At 40.1% G+C, this 21,244-nt stretch overlaps 1 protein-coding gene across 1 annotated transcript in view; it reads right to left on the reverse strand.

Annotated features, from left to right (window-relative positions):
• Positions 1-21,244, reverse strand: part of PAK3 (p21 (RAC1) activated kinase 3) — a 278,537-nt gene that overhangs the window by 208,249 nt on the left and 49,044 nt on the right. The gene's annotated exons all lie outside the window — the stretch shown is intronic.

Below are 21,244 nucleotides of genomic sequence, written 5' to 3' on the forward strand. Positions count from 1 at the left end.
GTATTGCAGGATACTTGATCCCATTGTAAATCCCTAGACTGTGAACTGTAAAACCTGTTTCTTGATTGGTGTGGTTCTGCCCTAACACACACCTTTAATCCAAGAAGAACTTTCTGTTTATTGTAAGCAGTGGTTATAGAGACATGGTGTGGCTTATCCCTAATATATGCCTTTAATCCAAGAGTTTTCTGTACACAGGATTAAATAAAGTTAATCCTAGGTCAAGAGGTGGAGAAAGAAACCAGTTGACACAGAGTAAACAGAAAGGAAGGGCATTGAGTTGAAGGGTATTTAAGACAGCATGGAGAAGGAGAAGGAGAAGGAGAAGGGACTTTTGGCTTTTAGATTTTGTTTTTGTTTTTGTTTCATTGTGGGATGTTGGCTGACTAGTAAGGACAACTGGGTGCTTTCTCTGCCTCTCTGAACTAGCAGACTTTTACTCCAGCATCTGGATTCTGAGTTTTTATTGCTAAAATAAAATGAATTGGATTTTGTTTTATTTATTTATTTATTTATTTTTAGAGAAGAAAGGGTTTATTTTAGCTTACAGGTTCATATCACACTCCCTACTGTGGGAAATCAGGGCAAGAACTCAAAAATAGAAGCTAGCAGGAGGCAGGAGCTGATGCAGAGGTCATGGAGGGGTTGCTGCTTACTCGCTTGTTCTCCATTGCTTATTCAGTCTTCTTCTTTTTAAAATTTACTTATTATAATTTATTCACATTGCATCCCCTTTGTTATCCCCTCTCTCTTCCTCTCACTCCCCAGTTCTCATCCTCCCTCCTTCTTCCACCTTATTCCTCTCCCCTAGACCTCTGATTGGGAGGGGGGTTCTCCCATACAATCTGATCACAGTCTATCAGGTCTCATCAGGATAGCCTGCATCCCCTTCCTCTGTGTGTCTGCAAAGCCTCCCCCAGCAGGGGACAGTGATCAAATCACAGGCACCAGAGTTCATGTCAGAGGCAGTCCCCTCTCTCACCCCTCCACACACACATGGAGAATGAGCTGTCCATCAGCTACAGCTTGACAGGTGTACTCTGCATGTATTGTCCTTAGTTGGTGCATCAGTGTATTTAGGCCCCCTGGATCAAGATCCACTAGCTTTGATGGTATCCCTGTGGAGCTCCTGACCTCTCCGGGTCCTCCCATTCCCCTCCTCTTGCATACAACTCTCAGCTCTCCACCTAAAGTCTAGCTGCAAGTTCCAATATCTGTCCTAAACCTCTGCTGGGTTTATTCATAAGAGCCAGAATCTAGAAACAGCTTAAACGTCCCTCAACTGAAAATTGATAAAGTAACTGTGGTACATTTACACAATGGAATACTATTTAGCTATCAAAAACAAGGAAATCTTGAAATTTGCAGGTAAATGGGTAGAACCAGAAAAGATCATCTTGAGTGAGGTAACCGAGACCTAGAAAGACATGCATGGGTATATATACACTCACTCATAAGCGGATATTAGCCCAACATAGAGACCCTCTGAAATTGTTTTTAAAACAACACTACACGGGCTGGAGAGATGGCTCAGAGGTGGAGAGCACTGTCTGTTCCTCCAAACGTCCTGAGTTCAATTCCCAGCAACCACATGGTGGCTCACAACCATCTATAATGAGATTTGGTGCCCTGTTCTGGGGGGCAGGAGTACACGCAGGCAAAATACTGTACATGTAATAAATAAATAAATAAATAAATCTTTTTTTAAAAAAAAAAGCAAAATAAAACAACACTACAGCACTTTAGAGTTTTGCAAAATATTTGTCTGCATCTTTTCATATCTTATGCTTACCTATCCAAGGGAAATGCATCAGGAATATTGTCTCAATTATTCAGATGAAGAAACTGTTTCTGAGAGGTTAGGAGTTCTTTCCAAGGTCACAAAGTTAATGAACTAGAGTTAAAGCCTAGGTGATGAGTAGGAGTAATCAATTCAGAAATATTGAGAGGCTGTGCTGGGTGACTCTCATGTCAATTTTACACACACTAGTCATTTTGGATGAGGTCTGTGGGCAAGTTGGTCTGTCAACAAGCCTATGGTGCACTTTCTTAATTGATGATGGATGTAGAAAGGCCCAAACCACTGTGGGGCTTGTTACCTTTGGGATGGAGTCCTAGGAGCTATAACAAAGCAGAGCAGGCCATGAACACCCCTCCATGTCCTCTATATCAGTTCCTGCCTTCAGGTCCTGCTTTGTCTGAGCTCATGCTTTAACTACTCTCAACACTGGAGTCTGACATGAGAGCTGTAAGCTAACATAAACCTTTTCCTCCCTGGGTTTTAACACAGCAAAAGAAACCCTAACTGAGACAGAGGTTATGAATATGCAACACTGAACATGTATTAAATGCCACATAATCATTCATTTTAAGGTGGCTAATTTTCAGTTATAAGAATTTAGCCTGGTGGTGGTAGCACCCCAACAGAGGCAGGCAGATCACTGTGAGTTCGAAGTCAGCCTGGTCTACAAAGTGAGTCCAGGACAGCCAGGGCTACATATACAAAAAAGAATTTTACTTCACAGACAAGCAAATGAAAACCTCAAGGACTCACAGTTCTGTGGAAATTTTCACATAGAATGCTAGTTCAATTTGGAGTTTAAAGGGCCTTTACAGACATTGTATATCTACTTTTGTTCATTTTATAGTAATGGTCCTCTCTATTCATGTTTCCAACCTGTGGTGGAAGTGGAGGTGTGTTTAAGTGTATACACACATAGTTTCATGTAAGCTCACAGGGTGACTCCCATGATGCTTGAATGCCGGACTTTTGATAAATAATAGTAACGCCCAGCCCTTATGAAGCTCCCACTTTGTGTTAAGACTCTAATCTTCACAGAAAAATTTTCAAGGTAGGAATTATTATCACCCCCAGATGAAGGAAGAGAAATCCAGAGAAGTTAAAAGGAATTGCTATTAAATCTCCAAGCAAACTAGACAAGGCTAAAACTAGAACCCAGGCAAGGAAGCCATTGAGGGCTGTACTTGCAGCAAACATAATGCTCTGTTTCATGTTTCACTTGCCTCTATTGGATCCAATGGAGACTCCTGAAATGATACAAAGTATATGACTTCCGCCCTTAGGGAAATGACAATGCAAATTGGGGAAGGTCTACTGGAGGAGGCTGCAAAGGACCATTTTAAAGAGTGTTAGGCTGATAAAAAGGAACCAAGAGGAAAATTGCTAATAATAATAAGGAAATTAGCTTAATTCGTGTTGGCTGAGACTATGTCTATGCATTTGGCATGAGTTTAACACTTATCTGACCTCATTTATTGCTTACAGAAATCCTCTATGCTATATATTATTAGTACAAGCCTAATTTAAGAGTAAAATTACCAAGTCTCAGAGAGTTAAACCAATATAACATGTTCAGGTTTGCATAATAAGAAAGTAGAGGTTGGCTGGATTTGAACTTCTATAGATAATACATAGAAGAACTCAGTAAATACCTATCAAATCCCATCAAATTAGTATCTGTCTTCCCCTTGCTAAGCACTTTGTATAAGCTCTATCTCATTTAATACAACTTTGTGAACCTAGCATGATGACTGTCTCAATTCTGTAGAGGAAGAGCCTACAGTTCAGTGATGTTAAAGAGTCTATCCTAATTAACACAACTACTAAGAGGTAAAGGGAAGATACAAACTCAGTGCGGACCAACTCAAAGGCATTTCTCATTTGCCATCTAGAAGCTTTCTCTGGATGCTCAGAAAAGACCAGCTGCTTCCTATGCAACCATCTTAGTTGCCCTTGATTTGAATGTAAACAATGCGGGGGAGTATAAAAACCAGGCTAGCCTCAAATTCAATGAATGGAAAATACAGACATAGGATACAAGCAGGGAAGAAAGGCGGTACCACAGGAGAAGGGTAGGAAAAAAGTGGAAAATTCTAATAGAGTTAGGATCTGTTTTCCATATGCTCCCGTTAGAAGAAAGGCATTTTGGCTCACTTACAGCATAGACACCAAATGCAAAGTATGCCACAGGCAGCATGAAATGAAACTCTTCTTTGCAATTCTGTTTCTAATGAGTCCCCACCTAGAAGAAACAGCTGGGCAGCACCAGCCTGTACCTTGCCAGTGTATTAGAATGATGCTGCTTCCTGTACAATTTCTATCTGGATTCTAAATGCCGCCAGCCAAGAAAGGGCTGTTTTCCTATGACTTCAGCCTGCTTTTTTTTATTTAATTAATTTATTCAGATTATAACTCAATTGTTATCCCATCACTTGTATCCTCCCGTTCCTCCCTCCCTCCCGCTTTCACCCTATTCCCCTCCCCTAGGCCTGTGACCAAGGGGGGACCTCCTCCCCTTTATATGCTCATAGGCTATCAAGTCTCATCTTGGTAGCCTGCTTATTCTTTCATACTCCTTTCCATTTGCTGCAAACTTGTGTTGGGTACTCTATTCTGTTCAGCAGATCACGTGGCTCTCGAAGAGTTGTCATGGTAAACTGGTTAAGATTGCAGTTCTGCACAGCCGTCCTCCTTCACTTAGACAATTTCTCTTACAATGCTCATATCTGTACAGGCAGTTTCAAAATGTGTGTTGATTGTCTGACTGTTTTCTAGGAAGGTAGTTCAGTAGAAAGGCTTTTGTATTTCAAGGGTGGCCTGTGAAACAGTGATATTGGCTTCCCCCAGGACGTTTACTACAAAAGCAGAATCTGAGCTGGGATTAGGGCTCTATAGGAAGGTGCATGTCTACCAAGAACAAAGCCCTGAATTGGAAATCCAGTTTGGGAAGAAAAAGATACAAGGAAGAAAAAGAAATACAGAATACCAAGCCCCACGCTAAGCTTTGTTAATTGTTAACAGCATCTCCGAAATGTTGAGCAGGGGAAGAAGGCTATTGTGGAGGACAGTGACACAGAAGGGCTTTCTTTCCTTTTCTCTCATGGCCAGCCAGTCCCCATTCCTTCTGCTTTACTGAGGGCTGCAGACAATTCTAATCGCTTCTAAATTTGGTTGTACCTTATTGAATCTGGAGATCTTTTTTTTTTTTAAAGAAATTTTTATTTGGAAAAGAATTAAGCTAACAGAAGAATGCTAAAAATAGTACAAATACTCTGTTTGTCTCTCACACAGATTCACTAACTGTTAGCATTTGTCGTACTTCCTCTCTACATTTCTGCAGAGTTTCTCTTTCTAACCTAGTTGAGTCGGCTGTAGCCATCATGCCTGGCACTCAGATATTTAAGCATGGGTATACAAAGAACACCTTCTGTAACTACAGGTTAACATGTACACGGATTTTAAAATCAGTCACAATAATATTTTCTAACACACAATCCTCATTAAGTTGGCAAATTTTAGTTGGTTTGCTGATGTCCCTTGGAGGGGGATTTTGTTTTAAACCAAAGGAGCTTGCAAGAACTAATGGAACTCGAGCCCATGCCAATTAAGATATAAACTCTTATTTGATGAAATGTTATGTCATCTAACCCCATCACTTGCTTAGAGATAATAGGAAATATCAGTCACTTTTCTATTGCTGTGATAAAATACTACAACCACAGCAACTTATGGAAGAAATGGCTTATTTGTCTTATAGTTGCAGAGGGATATGATTCTGTTGAGAGAACGAAGTACAACAGCATGCAGTAGACATACCAGTGGAGTACAGCCTGAGGGCTCATATCTTGAACCTCAAATGCAAACTAGAAATGGTGTGAGTCTTTAAAATTACAGGGTCCATCTTCTCCAGTGACATATCTCCTCCAGTAAGACCACAGTTCTAGGCCACCCCAAACCACATTTCTAGGCTACAAACAAAGGACCAAGTATTCAAAGCCAGAGATTATGAGGAACACTTCATTCAAATCAACACATAATGTTTTGCGTTCTTTGTCTCTATCTCTGTCTCTGTCTCTGTCTCTGTCTCTCTGTCTCTGTGTCTCTGTCTCTGTCTCTGTCTCTCTCTCTCTCTCTCTCTCTCTCTCTCTCTCTCTCTCTCTCTCTCTGTCTGTCTCTCTGTCTCTTGTTGTGTGTTAGTGTATGCTACGTTTTTCTGTTTATGCTATGATGCACACCTTGGCCAATTCTGTATCTTGGTGATTATAAATAGTGCTGCAGTGAACATGGGTGTGCAAATGTCTCTGTGATAAGCTAACATAGATCCCTTGGGGTATATGTTCAGTAGTGGTATAGCTGGACCATATGGCAGTTCTGTTTTCAGTTTTTTAAGGAACCCACACAGTGTTTTCTGTAATGACTGTACTAATTTACATTCCCACCAAAAGAGTCTCCCTTTCTCTGCATCCTCACCAGCATTTGTAATTTTATATCTTTAGAAGAAGGACAGAATTGCTAAGGAAAGGGAGTGTGCACATATTTTAAATCTCTCCAGTAGGCTTTAATGCACAGCTGAGAATAAGAACTAACAGAATTTTGAACTGTAGACTTTTTTCTGTGAACTCTATAGATCACACAGACAGGAACCGGTATTAGCAGAGTAAGCCGCAAGTATATATTGCCTAGACCCCCATATTCTCTTTAATCTGAGTTCTAACATCACTAAGTGCCTTTGAAGTTCCCTGGGCCTTTCCTAACTGCCTTCTGATTCCACCTGTCTCCTAGAAACAAAACATTCCTACTTTTTCCAACCCACTTTTCCCCCACAGCGGCTTAGCACATTCTCTTTATGAAAAATAAATGTGATGTGTGATCTACGTTATCCACAAAGCTGACCCTAACCATTTGGCTGCATCACCTACAATTGCCAAAGATCAGAGCAAATGCTGGGGAAAGAACAGGAGAGTTCCAGCAAATCAAATAAGGTGAGGGCAGAATTTCTCTTTGGGCTTGCTGCAAAGTTCCTCTAGCATTGGACAAATCTGTTCTCATAACTAGACTGCTCCCAAATGACCTTGCCTTGGAAAATAAGCTGCTGAGCTGAGCAGATGTAGCAGTCTCAGGCTGTGCTGGACAAGGAGGTTATATACAGATGGGGATCGATCCAAATACCAGCCAGCTAATCCCAAGAGCCTTTGCCTTTCTGGAAGGAATTTGGGTCAATCTAACTGGTTAGTCTAACTACCTCCAACTATGTGTTCTGTTTCCCACCTTCAGTGGATAAAGGGAAGCCTGATGGACCTTAGAGGGATCTGGCACATGTGATCTTTATTCTGGGACACACCAAACTGTTTCTCAAGCATCTCACAGGCATTGCAGCTATTGCCCTATGTACTTTCTCCCACCTTAACATACATTTCATGGCAGCCCAAGACAGCAGGCTTTCTTTGAAAAGGCTCTGTTAGCAGCGTATACATTCAGACACATGCATGCTTGTGCCCTCTGGAAGCAAGGGGAAGGCAGAAAGGAGATTGCTTGGTTTCAAAATTGCTTTGTCAATGTCGAACCCATCACCTTGCTTTGAGTAGGCATTGAAAGTCTTTAATATTCCAGAGAAGCAGCTTCCTACAATGGAGCGCTTCAACAGATGCAACTTTGCAGTTAGCCAATGGCAAAATATTTGTGAGCAGTTAATGTCTTTCTGCCTCCCAGAAACTCAATAATGTGCCAAATGAGATCATTCCCTCTGGCCCAAGACTTGAGAACATTTTGAATTGTGTACATCCTGATTGGGAACTAAAGAATACTCTAGTTATCATAAAGTCCAAATGGAGGGCACTTATACTCCTAGACAGGCATTAGGAAATACCTTAATTAGGACCCAGTGTGCATTGCTATTAGAATCTCTAATCATCTCTTTCGTTGGAGGACTCCTTGTGTTATTACAGATTTAGTGTCTGCCAGTGAGTCAGAACGTGCTTCAGTTTATCAAGTATGTGTGAAATGCTCATGCCCCAAATTGTTTTTACAAAAAGGCCAGCCTCAGGAAATATTTTCTGAGGATTTGTGTTTTTTTTTCCTCCTCAGGACTTTACTTAGGCTAAAGTTTGTCTTTTATATTAGAACTGTCATATTGGTTAACCTTTTCTCCAACTGATAATTTTCACTATCCTCTTACTACGTTGTTCATATTACATGTAATAGTGTGATATTCTCTCTCTCCTTCCCTCCCCCTCTCTCATCACCTGTCGGCCACTGACATCAATAAAATAAAGTGGCTTCTGAACTTGTTCTCTCTGCAGTAACTTGGCTCCAATTCATTGTCCAATAACACACATTCCGTGCTTTTGGAATCAAAGTTCCACATCTTTGGTTTAGGCTTGCTCCACAATGTAGTGTCAAAGATGGTCTCTCCAACTTCATATCCCACTCCCACTGTTTCATCAATGCATCACATTTGCTAGAACACAGGAACTCTGCTAGCTCTCCCTGTGCTAGTGCACAGACCTGCAGTAGCTAAGTCATGTCTTTATTTCCTTTACTTTGTCTCACAACCAAGTAAAGCATGCTATGTAACTCCTGACATCCAGGTAGGAAAACGGAGACCAATTAGTGTTAAATAACATACTTAAAACCAGTCTTCCAGAAAAATTATGGAGGCAGCATCTGACACTCAGTTAGCCCCACCTCAGAATGTGTCCCTCTAACTTCCCCTCAAGAAAAACTTTGTGAGCTTTTCCCCTTGTATTTTTTTTTCCCTTGTATTTTCACGCCTCCATGTTTTGGGTCATGATATTCTCTTTTTTGGAAGTGACACTACTTACTAATTTTCAAATTCCACTTCCAGAAATTCCATCCATTTCAACTGGCACCTCCTCCTGAAAGCATTCAGGAGGCAGAAGCAGGTGGATCTCTGTGAGTTTTGAGGCTACACTGGTCTACAAAGGAAGTCCAGGACAGCCAAGGCTACACAGACAAACCCTGTGTCGGGAAAACAAAAACAAACAAACAAACAAAACCCTCATATTGCTTGGCTATACCTTCTCTTAGCACTGCCTCTAGTATAATTATGTTAGCTTTTCATTACTATAGCAACTTCTATATACATTTCCTCTTGTTCCTTGCCACTTCTATTCTGTCTAACAGGAACTTGAGCTCACTACAGCAGTAGCCTTGTGATGTTGAAGCCAAGAGTGCCACTCAGGAGGTAAAATGTAGTAGCTTGTCTCTAATCTCCTTCCAGGCTGCAGCATCCTTACCATCAGGGACTGCACCCTCCACAGAGTAGCTGGCATGCCTCTGGGCAGCTGCTGAGCTTGCAATGCTACATTCTCTGATGCAGGTACAGATTAACAAGAACTGACGACACCCCTGCTCCCAATCTCTGTGTACTTATCCATCAGTGTCATGTGTATTTGAAGGTGACATTGCTCTGCAGGTCTAGCTCAAGGCTGCAGTCCTTTTTCAATTCCTTTTCCACGAGACGATCTATGCTTTGTGCTGGCTCTGAGAGTTGATGAGCCATGTGCATATTGACGTTTGCAGCATTCAGAGCCATGCTTGTCAGTCTAGACAGTAGTTCCCAAATGTAAATGTACATCAGAATCACCTAGAGAATGTGCCAAAGCACACATTACTAGTTCTGGTAGTGTGCCTCAGGTGATTTTGATCTGCGAGTCTCTGGGCCACACTTAGAGTGGCTTTTCCAGGCAGTATCTTCACTCACAGGAAATTTTTTTTTCTGTCTACTGCTCATGGAATTGAGGACATTTCTAGAGGTTGTACAGAGGGCTAAGCCATGTTTAAAATTGGGGTAGGGGGATTGTAGACCAGGGTTCCTTGAAAGTGTTGAGTCCAGAGAAGTGGGTGACCTGGACACATCTTTAGTTGCCCCTCAGGCACAAAGATGGGGTGAGGTTGGTGATTGCTAATCTGGGTATCTCCACAAATTACAATTAATTGATTGTTCCTCTCCCTGGCCAAGCTTTTCACCTTGGGAAATTATACATATTTTAGCACTTCCTTGGGAGTCAAATTACCTATCCCAGATCAAGAATTATTCAAACTGGAGCTGCCTCACTTAGCTTGGGTGTTTCAATCTATGATTACTTTTGCACATACAGACCAAAGAGACCAATTAGTACCATCCCTCTTTGAGCTAAAATCTGCCTTTTCAAGATATGTGTAACCTGTATTTCTACCCTATTTGAAATATACTCCTATGTAGACATAAAGATACTGGATCCTAGAACCTAGCTGAAAGAAATGTCACACACTTCTAAGCCCAGAACTCTGAAGATGAAAATAGAAAGATTGAGAACTTTGATTACTTTATGTGCAGCACAATGAAAGCTTGCCTTCATAAACCAAAAACAATATAACCTCAGTTTTCATAACCACTTTCTTAACGAGTTACTTAATATCTTTGAGCCTCACTCAACAATTTAATAGAGTAAATGATAATTATTTGATTGGTTATTGGGTAAACTAAATGCACAAGGTATTTGCCAAAGTGTCTAGCACAAAGAAGTACTCAAAAGCACTACTGTTTCAAAAATAGAATAGTGTATGCATCTCTAGCAGTAGATGAGTAAAGAATCAGAAAACACTGGGTATCAATCCATTTCCTTATACATCAAGATAGCACATAGCAATAAGAGCGATACTTTTCACAAGGCTATCCACTAAATCTTCTCATCCATTATTTACAATACTGTAAAGACAAGGTGAGCACTCTCACGTAGATTGGTTGAGGTGTTTCTAAAACACCGTCACTTTCTGGAAGCATCCAGGATTATGGACTGGTTTCATGGTGGGCAAAAAGAAAAGGCCCCAGGCAAACCCAGTAGTATGAGGTTTACCTTTGGCAGCTTTGCCTTAAGGCATCAAAATCATTGTGCCCATAGTGTATAGTACATGCATTACCAGGCCCCAGACATTCAGTGATGCTAACTGAATAACTCAAGGAATTCTGATAATAAATATAAGCCAAGCACACATAAAAATGTTCTGAATTTTTCATGAATTCACCCTATTAGTCCAAGAAAAAGCAGCTCAATTCTTTATCTACCGATTGCAGTTCTCATGATTTTGTACTCTGCAGAGTCAAGATGCTGTCACATGCTGAGGTTCCAGTAGCACATTCATCGGTAATTACAGCTCAATGCTTGGAGAAAAATAAAGCGCAGGAGACTCGGAAATTTGCTATGCTGCTTAATAATGATCTATTTACTCAGCACAACCTGGACAGAGATTCAATGCTTCAGCCATTTCACTCCCCTGCTCTTTCCTTCCTTTCCTCTGTCTGTCAGTTGTGACTGCTGGAAATAGAGGACAACATGGGGCTTTCTATTCTGGGGTCCTTTTTTTTTTACTTCCCCTGTGGCTGGTTGCTTTAGTTTACCTTCACAACAAGAAAGAGGCAAACTGACCTTATTCGCTTTGCTCTGGCCATACTGGGCTTCCCACTGCTTCTTATGTAGGCCAAGTATGCCACACCCTTAGGTTATTTGCATTTGCCTCCCACTCATTGTCAGTGGTACATTTTTATTCAGACACCATTCCCAGATGGGAAATCGTGAAGAAACCAATTAATCTCTTTGACTAATTTTTCCCATTTATGAAATGGTCGTACTATAATCACAGATTTTTCTAAGGATCGGTGTGACAATAATACATGCCAGGAGCTTAAGGAAGTAGTTGAAGTGGGCACAATCATCATCACTATTGTACGTTGCTTTTCTACTGTCTTAGACACATTATGTTCTCATCTATGCCATCAAATTGACAAGTGAGAATTGGGGTCCACACTGACCTCGGAGCATTGCATCACTCTTGTTGCTGGACAGGATTTGGGATGCAGTAAACTTCTTTGGATCTTATAATACAAGCAAGAGGAAGAGAGTATGAAGGTAGCACCGGCAAGCACTCCTGGAACAACACTAGTAATGACAATTACAGGATACTCTTACCTTGCATTTGAAAAAATGACAATCCTGGGTAACTGTTTTGGACTAGAAAAGGCTTTTTCCAAGAAAAGTAGTAAGTAGCCAAGCCAGTTTATCAATGCAACTAAAGCTGCACACAGTTGTGCTAAGGAATCAAGTACACAGAAAGCAAAGAGGGAAGAACATGAGAGAAGGCTGGGGGAATCAGGAGGATTGTACAAGGCATCAATAGTACAGAAAATAAGGTGGATTTTATCTGAAGTGTTATATCAAGCTCCTAAGCAGAAGCATATTCTCTAATTTACAGTTTACAAAGAGATTGATGCTATTATAGGAAACTATATAGAATATGCTTCTGTAGTGAGACAAACTGAGCTTGAATCTCAACTCAATCCCTTTGTAGACTGAATGCCCTTATTCACTGAAGAGAATGACAGTACCAAGCACACAGGTAGTTTTTGCTTGTTTTTTTGTCCTTATGGAGAAGAGTATAACAATGAATGTTAGGTACTTAGCTTAGAATCTGGCCCAATATCTCTCAGTAGCAATTATTACTAGAATTGCTATAGTAATAGGAGTACGAGTTTAGTGTTATAGTTATAACATTAGAAAAATACACCATATGTTGTCCAAATTGGGTACTAGATTAATACTGATTGAACTGAATTTTTTGACTTCTAAGTGATAACACATTGGTAGTCTTAAAAGAAGATGGTGGAAAAAAACTGTCTCTCCAATTTCTGCCAAAATAACTGTGGGTTTTCTGTCTCTTCTTTCAAGCTTAGTATCCTATCATGCTGCTGGCTGCGCCCTAGTACAGAGATATATCTGAGTATGGAATGATATGGTGGGTAAGATACAAAAAAGAAATCTTGTTTCTGTACTCATGTGTCACAAAATCCCATGGGGCCCATTCATTCCAATGGTAGTGAGCACTTCCTCTGTGCCAGCTGGGCACTGAGCCATTCCATCTTTCCAGAAATAACTGAGTCATGGGTACCATGGGACAGTATCATTAGGTCAACTTGTCGCCTTCTAAGATGAAGCAAGTGCCAAGGCTTCTAGTGACAGGATGGCCATGGCTTTTTACTTTGCAGTCTTTGATGTAGCTGCTTTTGGGCCAGAGTTATGTAATGAAGCTATTAACTACACTCCAGCAAGCAGGAACAGGCTGTGTTGCCAAGGTGGCATGTGAATCACACATGCCCTGCACTATACACAGACAAAAAACATAGAAAATGTTGATGGCACCAAGAGATTTCTCTTTTGGAAGATTCCTAACCTCATCCAGTTCTTAAAGTTCAACAGCCTGTCTAATTCCAGGAATGGATGGCTATATACAACAAACACACCATGCCTTCTTGACAAAGAAAGTTTTGTCATGCCAATGAATCCTCATGTTACTTTGGTCTGCATCAGGCGTATAATAACAATGAGTGAAATGAACAGCACAGGGCAATCCAACTCATTTGTCTCTGTATTCTTACACAAAGTTTTGCCACCTACTTTCATTAACTCATTTCTTCATCCTTGATTCTTCTTAACTCACTTAAAAACATGCGTTGAGTGCCTAACATGTGTGAAAGTACTATGGAATGTATCTAAGGTGTACAACTTGTTCCTATCTATAAGAAGAGTAAATTTTTACATAGGAAGCTGGATCTCACTAGATTATTATTTATCCCATGACAAGAATGGTTAATAAAATACTCCCTAGTACTGCCACGAATTTTCTATCCCTACACTAAGTGAGGCTGTGGTTTGAATGTTAAATGTCCCCTATATATATAGGGGACTGTGTGTTTGAATACTTGGTTCTCTGCTTATGGAACTGCTTGGGAAGGTTGCAGAGCCTTTAGGAGGTGGAGCCTTACTAAAGACAGTTGTTCCCTGTACGTGAGCCTTGAGGCTTTATAGCCAGATCCCACTTTCTGTTGCTTCTCTCTTTCCTGATTTCAGATGCAATATGATCAGCTGTCATGAGCTTCTTCCACTACATCTTTCCCAACCATGATGAATTGTAGTGTCCCTTTGATCTATAAGGCAAACCTAAATCTTTCCTCTCTTAAGTTTGTTCTTCTCAGGTATTTTGTCACAGTAAAGAGACAAGTAAGTAATACATATGGGCTTTACTGGGATAAACCTGAGCAAATAGTATATAGATCAATGGAACTTTTCTGTAGGATGAATGTATAGGAGTTTGAAATGTTAGGCTATGAAAGGCCTAGAGTGCTGAAAATAGAGTTTAGTGGGCTATTTTGGTAGTACTCTGAAGGACCAAAGAAAAGAAGACAGAGAAATATGACCTATGAGGTTTTGGAAAGTGAGTTAGAGGCCATGGTAAATAATCTGGTTGCATTTGGTCCTTCTACTAAAAAACTTAAAGTGAGAATAAATTTTAAAACAATGAATTTAATGTCAGTGACAAAATGATGTCCTTTGTAGAAGGTTATTTCAAGTCAGGATAATAGGCAGGCTGCAGCACAGTTATTGTTCTACAGTGAGAGCGAATAGCAAATGGAGTAGAAGGATACAAAGCAATATGCATTTTGGCAAAGAAAAGAACATAAGAAAGACAGTTTAAAGCTAAATAGAAGGTTGTAATTGTTACAGATATTAGCCCCATTAAGAAGAACTCTCTTACTCTACACTGGGATAGCCTAAGGGCAAGATCCCGAGCATCATATCTCCAACTTGTGAAGGTGTAAGTTTATTTCAAAGGAGACTGTTCGAACTAAGAAGTGTGACAGAAGAAATCTTTATTAAAAACAACTGCCTAAGAAAATGATTTTGCAGATTCAGACATAAATACATACAGAGATTGCTATATATAGCTATGGTCTAAGGGTACCAAATTGTATTCCAATCTGGCAGCATAACTTGACAGCGTCATTCACATGTTATTAATTTTTCAGACATAAAAAATAATGCAAGATTGGTTGAATTGTGGAGTCTTGTCCCATAGTTCCAGAGAGCTCAGTCAGGCAACATGTGGCAGAGGAGTTGAAAATCTTTCATGGGGCCTCTGAATGCCATTACATGCAACATTTTTATTAGACTTATTTATTTCATGTGTATTTTTCTTGCATGTGGTATTGTGTCTACTTCCATTCTCAGTTCTGGAACCCTATCTATTATAGACCTGTGTAGTCCCTGTGCATACTGCCACAGTATCTGTGAGTTCATATGTGTATCAGTCTTGCTGTAGTGAGAAGTCCTTAGTTCCTTGATGTCCTCTATCTCCACTGGCTCTTAAAATCTTTTTGCCTCCTTTTCTGCAGAGTTCCCAGAGTCCTAATAGAAGGGATTTGATGGAGACATCCCATTTAGGACAGAGTTTTCCAAGTTCTCACACTCTCTGTACATTTTCCAGCTGTGAGTACATGTATTTATTACCATATACTGCAGAAGTAAGCTTCTCTGATGATGGCTGAGAAATATACTGACCCATTAGTACAGCAGAATGTCATTAGGAGTCATTGTGTTGCTGTGTTCTTTAGAAGAACAGTAGTGCTTTGTTTTCCTTTAGGTCCATAGCCTAGCTAGTTTTGGGTTCTCCACCCAGACAGTATGAGGGATGGGCTTCATCTCATGGAGTGTGCCTTAATTTCAATCACCCAGTGGTTAGTTACTCCCATAACTTTTATGCCACTATTGCATCAGCGTATTTTTCAGGAAGGTCACCACTATAGGTCATAGGGTTTGTAACTTGGTTAATATTTATCTTTCTCCTTTGATAGTGTGTAGAGTATTTCCTAGTGCCGTGAACACTAGTCAGCAAGAGTGAAGAAGGCACCAACTAGACTTCTCCATGTCCAATGGGTTATGTATATATTGTCTTCAGCTTTTGAATGGAAATATTTATTCTGTTATATTATATACTGAAAATGTGTAACTTTTTGATGTTATAGGGGGGGTCACAGTTAAGAGTCTGCCTTGAATCTCAGACAATGTTTGGTTTGATAAAGACTATGAGAAATTTTGACCTTGGAATGAATGTATTGTTTCATGAAGTGGCCATAAATTTATGGTGTGCAGGGGATAGATGCAGTGATTTGAACAAGAAATGCCTTGTACAGGCTCATGAATATGAATACTTGGGACCCAGGAGGTAGCATTGCTTTATTAGGTTGCATAACCTTTAGGGGATGGAGCCTTGCTAGAAGAAGTGGTCACTGGTTAGGCCTAGAAGTTTTGTAGACTGGCCCAACTTTCTAAATATCCTCTGCTTCTTGATTTCAGCTACAAAGTCGCCAGCCATCTCTAGCTCCTTCTCCACCATGATGATTTATAGCATACCCTCAAACCATAAGCAAAAATAAACCATTTCCTCTAAGTTGTTTCTTTGCAGGTGTCTGGTTACATAAAAGTAGCCAAGAAAAAAAGTTTACATGTACCATTGCCTCCAAATCATTTCTTTCCTTTATCATTTGAACTCCTGTATTCACTGTTCAGAATGAGTTTACTAGTGAGCCCCATGTTATAAGATGCAATGCTTAGCTCTTAGTCCTTGTCAAACTGTGGTTATCTTCAGTGTTATTGGCCCAGTTGGTGGCCACTCCATCTTCCCTGAATAACCTTCTCCTCTACTAGTTTTCTTCTTCTTCTTCTTCTTCTTCTTCTTCTTCTTCTTCTTCTTCTTCTTCTTCTTCTTCTTCTTCTTCTTCTTTTTAATTTTAAATTTTCCTTCTTGGACTATGTACTTTGTCTCATGCTCAGTGAAGTCTTGTCAACAAATTCTGGCCACTCTATCTCTCATAACACATCCAATTTTACCTCTTATCATTGGTTTTTATATCATTTATTTTAAGAAAGGAGGAAGCCTCCAGGGATCGAAGTCCTGAGTGAATATATATTTTGACATAGGCTTGGTCTGTCAAAGACTCCAAGGACATGAGACAACTGGCACAGCCATTACCCACATGGACCAGACTCAAAACGTGTAGGCAAAACTCTGCCAAGGGAATAAAAAGGGAGGACTTATAAACAATAGATTTCTGTGTGTAAAGACTAGCAACTGCAGCTTCTTTCCCCAGGACTTTTACAGCCTGAGATCCCTAGCCTGCAGAGGTGTCTTACTGAGACAGCTAGCCCATCCCCCTGTGCTATCCTAATAAACATGCCCAAGTTCCAAGTTGATGAAGTAGTGGTAGCAGAATTCCACTTGATTCCAGCTTCATGGTATGTGTGTCTTTGTACCTGTCCTCCGTTCAGTCCCTTTGCCACTCCTAGCCAGAGTTCCAGGACTCAAGCTGCACAGGCCACAGGAACTTCTACTGTAATATTAGTACCAACCAAATCCAATGCACTATCATCTCTTACTTACATTAGCTTTGTGGATGATTCCCCTTTCTTTGTTCTGTCAATTCTCAACACAGAAGCCATAGTGAGTCAATTCAATTCCACATCAAATTATGCTACTGTGCTTGCTAACATTTGGTCAACTTGATGCAAGCTAGAGTCATTTGGGAAGAAGGAACTTCAGTTGAGAAGATGTGGGCAAGGCTTTGGGCATTTATCGTGAAAAATGAAGACCGTAGGTAGGCCCAGCTCACTAGGGTCCAGGACACTAGGGCAATGCTACCTCTGGGAAGATGGTCCCGGGTGGTATTAAAAAGCAGGCTGAAAAATCCATGAAGAACAAACATGTAAGCAGCACTCTTCCACAGCCTCTGCTTCAGTTCCTGCCTCTAGGTTGTACCTTGAGTTCCTACTATAGTGTCCCTTGTATGATGGACTATAAGGTACAAGATGAAATAAACCCTTTGCTCCACAAGTTGTTTTATGGCCATTGTGTTTTATCCTAGCAATAGAAACATAACTAAGACAGCTACTTTCTATTGGATTATATATCACTTCTTAGTATAAGCCAAAGGTGTTACAGCAACCATAAAAGCCCCAATTATCTCATCACCACTTCAGTTCTCTGAATTTATCTCCCACTATGCTTATCCTTGCTCTCAAATATATTCACACTAGTTCTGCGCTATTCCCTCAGCTACATCATGATCAACCTTCAGGGCCCTACACAAAATCACTCTCTAATAAATGTGCTATGTCCAGATAGATGACAATCTAGAGTTCTTATTTCCTTCAGGTCTTTACTCAAGATTCTCCTGCCTAGGCAATTGACTCTAAACTTTGATTTTCCAGCAAAATTATCTTGTCTCTGTTTTTTTTTCCTTTATTTTTCTTCTCAGAATATATAATCTAACATACTATATATTTTAGCCAATTCAAGCTGCCATAGAAAAATATCATAGCCTAGATATATTAAACAGAAGTGCATTTATCAGAGTTCTCAAGGGTATAAAATACAAGATCAAAATGCAAACAGGTCATTTTGAAACCTTTTCTTTTGGTCCATAAGCACCTACCATACCTTCATAGCTCACATGTATGCCCTCACCTAGATTGGGAAGGTGGAAGAAGAAGCAGTTTTTGGAAGGGCACTTGTCCCATCAGGCCAATTGCATGTTCTCATAGCCTCATCAAAACGTAATTATTTCCCCCAAATCCCATCTCTAAATTCCACCACATTTTGGCTTTGTACTTCAACCTTATGAATCTGTGGGAGAACAAAAACATTCAGTGTAGAACATTCCATGCACTTCATGGTATGTCTTACTGAATCAGTCAGTAACATCACATATACAATATAATATACAATACTAACCGCTGGACTGACCTTGTTCATGGTTTGCCTTCCTCATTGGAACTGATATTTTATGAAGTTTGGGATTTGTATTCATTTGTGTTCACTCTTTTATTCGCTGTGTTTTCAGTAATACTTGGCAAGCAGTATGGACTCAATAAATATTTACTGATTAAGCGGATGGAATAAACAAATTAATTGTAGCTTGATGTAAGCACGAAGTAAGAAAGAAACAGACTGATTGACCAGAATGGAGGCCATCAGTCTTGGCTGGTTGTTAAACTCACAGTAGGAAGTATTTACAAATACAGATGCCTATAATTAAACCTCCAAAATTCTGCCTTACTTGGTCTAGAAGGGGCCTGGTCATTGTTTTGTTTTTAATATTCTCTAAGTGACTCTCAATGTGAAGCCAAGCTGAGAACCAATGAGTCTGGAACTAAATGGAAACATGAAAAACTACTGGAAAGAAAATACACAAGGAAGACTTTTTCTGAGATGGTATCATTTATGTAGAAACTTGGAGGGGAAAAAAAGAATAAAGCACAGACAACTTGGGGCCAAGAGGTTTGGTTCCTGGCAGAGGGTCAGAATAAGAGTGAAAGCATTGGAGCACAACTGAGTTTGGTGTGTTCTCAGAACAGAAGGTTATTGTGGGTGGTGCAAAGCAGGAAAGAAGAGTGGGACAAGATGAGATTAAAAAGGTACAGGGGAACTACATTATGCTGGGCTCAGTAAACCATGCAAAGTAAAAAAAAATATTGCTTCATCAGATGAGAACTGTGAGACGATTTTTGAGGATGATGTGATCTGATTTATTGTGTTGCATAAAGGCATCAGTGAACATAGAAAGAACTCAGGAGGCTATTTTGGTAGTCTAGAAGCCTGAACTGGGCTAATGGCTAAGGATGCTCCTTCTGTCTAGATGGAAGAAGTCTGAGAGTGGTGGACAAATCTACTTTTCTCAGGTAAACTCATACACAAGGCCAGTGGTTTCTGAAAACCTTTCCAGAAAATTTTATCATTTCAGTGCATAGCTAATTCAGTGATCAGTGGATTCAGAGGTTGTAGTCTGTATGTACGCCCTGACTTACTCAGGCTGTCCTAGTTGATCAGGTCAGGAAAAGGAGCTATCTACCCAGCAAATGATCTAAACTGAAAGGTTTTTTAAAGTGATATTATCATTTCCCCATATAAATTTTAAAGAACTCCACTACTTTTCAGTCCTGATTCTTCTCTGCTTTTTGGAGAGATTAATATATGAACACTCAAAGAAGTGACAGAAGACAACACATGTTAAGTATCCAAAGGGAAATGTAAACAAAAATCAGTAGCTGCTATCTTTTGTTTGGCACCCACCTGATGCTGAGCGCTGTCATGTGCCTTGTGCCTGTCCCTATTTAGTCTCTATCACAGTTCAGTGGTATAGAGAATATGATGATAGCGATAAGCATGGGTAACATTCACGAAGCGCTTAGCATCAGCCAGTCGCTAAGCAAGGTGATTTGAGAGATGCCCCTTAGGTACATGCTCATTCTACAGATGAGGATAACTAAGAACATACAGGATAAAGGATTTCTCCCACATCACAGAACAAGGCAGTTGCAATTCAGATCGTCAAAAACAGGCAATCTTAAAAGAGAAGAATGCACAGCAGATAGCTCTGACTTTTTCTAGAAAAGACATGTATAAAGTGAGCAGGCCACGGCAGAATACACATGAAAAGACTAGAAAATGACCCCAGTTAGTTGGAGTTGAGGGGGTATAATAGGGAAGAATGTTTCATTGGCAAGGCAATTCTGACCCTCGGTGTTCCTAATCACATCACTTGTGCCACATAGGACCTATAGCATCCTATCAAAATTATTTGTCACTCAGATCTTCATCCTACAGTGTTTGACTTTTTAAAGTCTCCATCTCTCAATACTCATCAGGGAAACTTCTTATAGCATAGATCAGGAGTTTTTGGAGTGGGACATCTATAGTATACCCATACTCTCACAACTGAAGGCGACTTACAGAAAAGAGAGATCACAAAGACTGCCAGATCCAGAGGCGGTAAATTACTTCAAGAAAACTCTTTCTTGCACACAACAGGCCAGATGCACATATGAAATCACAACTTATACCAGAATGCACAAGACCTGCATAAGCTCAAGCCAAACAAAATCCCAACATGGAAAAGGAAACGGAGGCGCGAAGTCCCACCCAAACTGCAGAACTATTGTCATTGGATGGCTGCTAGGACAGGGGGAGAGTCAGTTTCCTTTAATGGTGTAGCCAGAGTAAGACATCTCAGAAGAGCTGAGCAACACAAACTGGACTTGATGAGTTTTTTAAAAATGAGACAGATATAGAAAGAGATAAAGAGAGAACAGGAAGTTGAGAGAGTAGGGAGGTAAGGGTGCATCTGAAAGAAGTTGTGGAGAGGTAAATATGACCAAAATACATTGTGTAAAATTCTCACTGAAAGAATAAAAACATTAAAACGATTCTAAACCACACTCCCAGTTACGACAAATAATACATTGTCCAACTCAAACCCTGATGAACAGTAAGTTGGATCACAATAAGTCACCAAATGATAGCTTCTTAGTTTCATTTTTTTCCTCTCTTAGGTGGAAGTGACCCTGGGCATTTAGGACAGTGACAAAATATTTCCAAAAAAAAGAAAAAGAAAAAAAAAAAGAAAGAAAGAAAGAAAAGAAAAGAAAAGAAGACAAGAGTTTGAAGAATCCCAGCAATGCTCAACCAAGAAAATCCATCTCACCCTAGTATGTGTAACAGAATTAATACTAATTATCTAAATGCCTATCAATATGGTTGGTGACACAAAATATGAAA

This window comes from Acomys minous, assembly GCF_964271855.1.
Source record: "Acomys minous genome assembly, chromosome: 7".
Taxonomy (NCBI): Eukaryota; Metazoa; Chordata; class Mammalia; order Rodentia; family Muridae; genus Acomys; species Acomys minous.